General features: G+C 35.7%; 1 protein-coding gene across 2 annotated transcripts in view; it reads left to right on the top strand.

Moving 5' to 3' along the window:
- SMC6 (structural maintenance of chromosomes 6) overlaps positions 1–7,612 on the top strand; it is a 75,819-nt gene that overhangs the window by 50,656 nt on the left and 17,551 nt on the right. The gene's annotated exons all lie outside the window — the stretch shown is intronic.

The following is a 7,612-nucleotide window of genomic DNA, read 5'->3' as shown; positions in this document are numbered from 1 at the left end:
TTAAAGATTTTATTTATTTATTTGACAGAGAGAGAAATCACAAGTAGATGGAGAGGCAGGCAGAGAGAGAGAGAGAGAGAGGGAAGCTGGCTCCCTGCCGAGCAGAGAGCCCGATGCGGGACTCGATCCCAAGGACCCTGAGATCATGACCTGAGCCGAAGGCAGCGGCTTAACCCACTGAGCCACCCAGGCGCCCTAAAGGCTGTAACTTCTTAAAGGTTAGAAATGCTACTGGTTTAGGGCTACTACATCAGACTTTAATTTTAGACCTAATCCCTTGTAATCCTTACCTAACCCAGGATAGGTGTCGTTAACTGGCTGTTCATATCAGTAGCCCTTCATTCCATCGATAAGATGGAATGAAATAAAATACCCTCTTGCTTCACTTTTGGTTTTAAATTTGACATACATTTATGAAGTGCACAAGGACAGATCAAACAGTCATGGTAAATGTGGAGGAAGGGGTAGCGACCAGATCAGGTTCTTTTCATCCTATTTCACAAGTGAAGTCTGTACATTTCCACGGCTGCTGGGAGGGAAGATTTACCGGCACAAATGTGGCCTGAAACACTTTACTCTTTGGCTCCCTGAAACAAACGGTATTATTTAGTGTGAAAGTTCCTACCACAAATGATTCAAACATCCTGTTTCATAAATTACTCACGAACTGTAATGTCTCCTACTACATCAGTTGCACCCACTTTTAAAAATTCTGTTGGAAGTAAAGGAACAGCTTTTCTCCATCGATGTAACAATGTTTTTAGTTTTCATAGAACCCTTTTATAATCAGGTATCTACCATGGGGAATAGTTTTTTGGGTTTTGTTTTTTATTAACATATACTGTATCATTTGTTTCAGGGCTACAAATCTGTGATTCACCAGTCTTACACAACTCACAGCACCCACCAGAGCACAGCCCCTCCCCAGTGTCCATCACCCAGCCTCCCCATCCTTCCTAACCCCCTCCCCTCCAGCAACCCTCAGTTTGTGTCGAGATTAAGAGTCTCTTGTGGCTTGTCTCCCTCTCTGCATTCATCTTATTTCATTTTTCCCACCCTTCCCCCATGATCCTCTGCCTTGTTTCTCAGATTCCTCATATCAGTGAGATCATGTGATAACTGTCTTTCTCTGATTGGGGGATAGTTATTTTTAGCAGTATGAACAAGGTGTAATAAATTGTAGTCTTAAAATAGAAGATAGCCTATATCCAGTGTTATATGAGGTAAATATTTTCAGATACCTCACAAGTTCTTTTCCTTTTGGGTTACTTCCAAATATTGTCTTTCTTGAGTCTGTTTTGACTGTTTTGGTTGGTGTTTATTTCTTTCTCTGTTTCTGACTGTAGCTCCTAAGGCTGACCATGATCATCACAGTGTGTATGGCTAGTGCTGGGTCCAAAAACCAAACCAACACACAGAATAAAATTTAATTTGGTGGTCCTTAAATCAGGAGATTTTTTTTTTTAATTATTTTTTAAATAATTATTTATTTGACAGAGAGGGGGAGAAAGAGAGGGAGAGGCTGATGTGGGTCTTGAGTCCAGGCCCCTGGGATCATGACCTGCACCAAAGGCATACACTTAACCAACTGAGCCACCCAGGCACCCCAAATCAGGACACTTTTGAATAAAAACAGTTTTATTGAGATGCAATTGATGTGTAGTGAATACACATGAAAGTATACAGTTTGATAGGTATTGACATGTATAAACTGTGGCCACAGAGAATGGAATGTTTTCTTCACACTCAAAAGTTTCCCCATGTCCCCTGTAATCTCTCTGTCCTCACTCCATGTTCCTAATTACCAATCTCCTTGCTGTTAACTGTAGTCTACACACTTTCTAGAATTATGTATAATGGAATCACACATTATGTACACTTACCGTTTTTTGGTTTGACCTTCTTCAGGATATAACACATTGTCTAGCACATATGTCCACACGATATTTTGAAAGTGAATAGAATAAAAGTTACTCTTCTTGATTTTGATATTCATCTATATTTTTACTTGAATCAGTCATTCATTCCTTTCTGTTGCTGAATAGTGTTCCATTATATTTGCTATGTCATTGTTTGTTTATTTTTTTTACCTATTGAGGGACATACAGGTTTCCAGTTTGGGGGCTATTATAAATTGAATATTTATATTGGGGGCTTTATAAATAAAGCTGCCTTGACTGTTAGTGTACAAGTCTTTGTATATCACAGTAAATGAACAAACTGTCTTCCAGTCTAAACCTTCTTTTGGTAGTTCTTAAATCCATCAAAATTTTAGTGAAGACTTTTTTTAAGTTTTTATTTGAATTCCAATTAACATACAGTGCAAGATTAATTTTAGATGTACAGCATAGTGATTCAACACTTCATACAACATCCTGTGCACATCACAAGTGCACCTCTTAATCCCCATCACCTATTTCACCCATCCCCCCACCCCCTCCATTCTGGTGATTGTCAGTTCTCGGTAGTTGAGAGTCTGTTTCTTGGTTTGCCTCTCCCTCTTTTTCCCCTTTGTTTGTTTTATTTCTTAAATTCCACATATGAGTGAAATTATATAGTATTTGTCTTTCTCTGCCTTATTTCACTTAGGATAATACTCTCTAGTTCTATCCATGTTGTTGCAAACATCAGGATTTCTTTTCTTTTCTGTGGCTAACATTCCATTGTGTGTGTGTGTGTGTGTGTGTGTGTATACTACATCCTCTTAAAGATTTTTGATCTGTGTTTGATTCTCTTGTGATGTGTTTGATTTTTTTTTTTAAATTATGGCTGTATTGGCCTTATAAAATAAGTTTGGAAGTGTTTCCCCTTCCCTTTTCTGAAAGTTTTTGCAGATTTGGAATTACTTCTTTTTTACGTATAGAATATTACCATTTTCTTTAGTTGATACTGAACTATTTAAGTTTTCTTCTTAGGGATTGTGTTGTTTCATTGAAATTTATCATAGGTATTGAACATGTAGTTCATAATTTTTCTTTATTGTCCTTTATTAAACTGAACAACAGAGAGAAAATAGACTGACCCAAGCAAAAGAAAAAGAAAAGAAAGAATAATAAAAGAAAAAAGTCTGAAAAAAATGAGTAACACTTTAAGGACTTGTGAGACTATATAACCAAAGATCCAACATTTGTATCACTGGAGTCCTCAAAAGAGAGGAGAAAGAGGACAGGGCTAAAAGCGTACTCCAAGAAATAATAGCTGCATCCTTTCCAAATTTGGCAAAAGAGTCTGAATTTACAGATTAAGAAAGTGAGTGAACGCCAAACAGGATAAACCCAAGATAATCCACAATAAGACACATCATAGTCAAACTTCTGAAAGCTAAAGTCTTAAAAGCACTCAGTGAGAAACTTTACCTCTATGGGAAACAAACACAATATTTGTATGGTAGCCAGTTTCTCATCAGAAACTATGGAGACCACATGGAAGTCGCACATTTTTCCAGTGCTGAAAGAGAAGACCAGCCATAATCTAATTGCTACATAAATATCTTTCAGCAGTAAAGGAAAAATTGAAATATTTTCAGATGAAAGAAAACTTGGAGAACTTGTTGCCAACAGACTTGTTCTAACAGAATGGCTAAAAGTTCTCTAAGTAGAAAAAAAATAGAAGGAATTTTAGAACATCAGGAAGGAAGAAAAGCAAGTTAAACATATATGTAAATGCAGCAGACTTTACTTCTCAAGTTTTTAAAATTATGTTTAAAACCAAATAAAATTTTAATAATGTCTGAGTCTGAGATGGTTCTAAAATACTTAGAGGAAATATTTTAAGACAATTATGCTAAAAAATAAGGAAGCATAAAGGGCTAGAACAGGAGGTAAGACTTGTGTATTTATAATCAAGCTGGTAAAAATTATGACCAGTAGACTATGTTGTTAAATATATAAAATATATATATAATACCTGGAGCAACCACAAAATAGCTGTTCAGAGAGATACACTCAAAAGTACTATATATGGACAAATCAAAGTGGAATTCTAAAAAAATGTTTAACCCACATGAAGGAAAAAGAAGATAAAAAGACAAAACAAATGACAGACTTAAGCCCTAATTATATAAATAATTATATTAAATGTAAGTAGTCTAAATAAATAATTGAAAGATATAGGAACAGGGCTCAGTTGGTTAAACATCTGACTCTTGGTTTTGGCTCAGGTCATGAGGTCAAGCCCTGCATCAGTCTCCCATGCTCAGTGCAGAGACTCTCTGTCTCTTCATCTCCCTCTGCCCCTCCACCCCACCAGCAGGTTTTACTCTTTCTCTCTTTCTAGCTCTTGAATAAATAAATAAATAGAATCTTAAAAAAAAGACAGGTATAAGCAGATTAGGTTAAAAATATGACCTGTACCACTGGGGATAAAAATACATGTTTATAAAAAATAAAAAATTATATTAAAAATAAATAAATAAATAAATAAATAAATAAAAATATGACTAGCATATATGTTATCTACAAGGTCAATTCAAATGTAACCTATGGACAGGGTGAAATAAACAAATGGAAGTTTATATATCTTGCAAACGATAATCAAATGAAAGCAAGGGTGACTGTACTAAAATCTGTAAGGTACCCTTCAAAATAAAATTACCAGAGGCAGAGAAGGACATTATATAATGACAAAAGGGTTACTCCACCAAGAATAGATAGCAATTGTAAATGTGTGCACCAAAACAGCACAGCTGCACCAAACATATAACCTGCAAAATATGACAGAACTCCCTCACTAATTGATAGGACAGAAAATCAGTAAGGATTTAGAAAATTGAACAGCACCATCAATGTGTAGGATCTAGTACTTAGAGAATTACTTAGAGATTACCAGCACCGGCAGAACACGCCTCATTTTCCAGTGGCTATGGCATGTACACCAAGATAGATGATCTCCTGGACCATTAAAAAAAAAAATTAAAAGAACTGAAATTAAACAGTGTGTTTCCTAATTATAATGCATTCATACTAGAAATCTTTAATTGAAAGATCATCAATTAAAAATCTTTAAATAGATAATTTTAAAATACGTGAAACTTATCATCCTTCTAAATAACCCGGGGTCCAAAGAGGAAGTATTGAGAGAAATTTTAAAATATTGAGCCAAATGAAAATGAAGGTGATTTGGGAAATTTACAGCACTGAACAATTTATTAGAAAAACAATATATAGGGACACCTGCGTGGCTCAGTCGGTTAAGCGTCTACCTTTGGCTCAGGTCATGATCTCAGGGTCCTGGGCTTGGGCCCCATATCAAGCTCTCTGTTTGGCAGGGAGCCTGCTTCACCCTTTCTGTCTGCCTCTCTGCCTGCTTGTGATCTCTCTTTCTCTGTCAAGTAGATAAATAAAATCTTAAAATCTATATCTATATAAAATACATATCCTTATTATATATTATTCACAGTGACCACATGGGGTTTACTTATTCTGGAGATGCAAGACTATTTCCACCATATTAATAGGCTGAAGAAGAGAAATCATATATCAGTGAGGAAAAAATATTTGATAACATTCACTCATTCATGATTTTTTTAAAAAGTCCTTGGAAAAACAGAAATAAAGATTTTCTTCCGTCACATTAAAGGCCAGAAACAATCTAGTTAGCATGAAGAAGGTAAAGATGTTTGTCTTGCTATATTTACTCACTGTAGTTAGTATTGGAAGTTCTAGCAAGTGCAATATGACAAGAAAAGGAAATAATACACAGATTGTAAAGGAGGAAATAAAACTCTATTTGACATGCCATTATTGTCTACTTGGAAAAAAAAAAAAAACCTCAAGGAGTCTACAAGAAAACTCCTAGAACTAAAAATTAGTTCAGCAAAGTCACAGGATACGAGATAAACATAACAAAAGCCAATTACACTTTGATACACTGGCATATAAACATGTGGCTGCTGAAATTAAAACTAAACACCTTTCACAGTTCCTGAGTAGAAGTGTTTCTATGTACATCTAACAAAATATATTTGGGAGCTGTATTTTGTGCACAGAATACACACTTAATCAACCACTACTTCTGTTTCTATGGATTTACCTATTTCATGTCAGTGAAATCATACAATATGTGGTCTTTTGTGACCCAACTCTTTCACTTGGTATAATGTTTTCAACCTTCGTCCCCACTGTAGCATGTATCAGCAGTAACTTTGTATGCCCTAGTAATATGCCATTTTATTATTGTGTATCACATTTTATTATCCATTCATCATTTGATGGTACTTCAGGTCCTCCTGCTGTGAGCATTCATGTACATGTTTTTCTTTCTTTTGGATAAAGACCTAGAAGTAGAATTGTTGGGCCACACACTTAAGCTATTTTGAGAAACTTTGAAATTATTTTCAAAAGTGCACCACTTTATGTTCCCACCAGTGATGTTTGAGTGTCACAGTTCCTTCCCATCCTTGTTATTGTATGCCTTTTCTATTTTAACCATATTATTAGGTGTGAATTTGTTTTTTTAAGATTTTATTTGAGAGAGAGATAGCAAGAGAGCACACAAGCAGGGGTGGGGAGAGAAAGAAGCAGACTCCTGGGTGAGCAGGGAGCCTGATATGGGGCTCCACCTCAGGATCCTGGGGTTGTAACCGGAACCAAAGGCAGATGATTAATGAGCCACCCAGGTGCCCCAAAGAATGAAATGTTCTTTGTGGTTTTGATTTGCATTTTCCTTATGTCTAATACTGTTGAACAAATTATGTCCGTATCGTTCATGTGTGTATCTTCTTTGGGGAAACGTCTGATCAAAGCTTTGCCTTTTTTCACTTGTGTCACATGTTGTTCTTTTTGAGTTTTAAGAGTTCTTTATTCTGGGTATATGTTTGATATTTTTGATGCTATAGGGAATTTTACAGATTTTAAGTAATTTTTAAATTATTCCTAACATGTAGAAATATTACTGATTTTTGTTTTGGTTTTGTATCCAGTGAGTTTTCTAAAGTTACTAATTTAAAAGCTTTTCCTTTGAAATTTCTTCATACAATCTCTCTCTCTCTTTTTTTTTAAGATTTTATATATTTTTATATTGGGGGGGTTAGGACAGAAAGAGTGGGAAAGAGAATCCCAGTCAGGCTCCACACTCAGCACGGAGCCCAACGCAGGGCTCAGTTCCACAACCCTGAGATCATGATCTGAGCTGAAACCAAGAGCGGGACACTCAGCTGACTGAGCCCCTCAGGCGCTCCGGTCATCTCTTTTTTGAAATGTGGTTTTACTCTTCCTTTCTGATATCTTTGCTTTTTATTTCCTTTTTACATTTTTTTTTTTTCCTTTTTGCATTTTCATTGAATTAGCATGGCCTGCAATACGGTGTTGAGTAGAATGGGCCTAGATCCTTGCCTTGTACTTGGTCTTAAAAAGAAAGCATTTTATCTTTAAAAAAAAGGTTAGCTGCTCTTTGTGTTTTAATAGTTCTTATTCCTGTTTCCTCTTTTTTCCTTTTGGGGTTAGCCTGGTAATTTTTAGTGTTCCCTTTTTTAATCTCTTCTGCTCGTTTTTAAGCCATAACTCTCTTCTTTCTCCAGTGGCTGTTGTGCATTCTAATATGCATCTTTACCTTATCATAGGCCACTATTATTTATTTTTAATGGCATCTTAAAAATGCTAAAATTGTGAGTTAT

This window comes from Mustela nigripes, chromosome 7, assembly GCF_022355385.1.
Source record: "Mustela nigripes isolate SB6536 chromosome 7, MUSNIG.SB6536, whole genome shotgun sequence".
NCBI classification, from domain to species: Eukaryota; Metazoa; Chordata; class Mammalia; order Carnivora; family Mustelidae; genus Mustela; species Mustela nigripes.
This window is presented reverse-complemented; position numbering and strand designations above follow the sequence as displayed.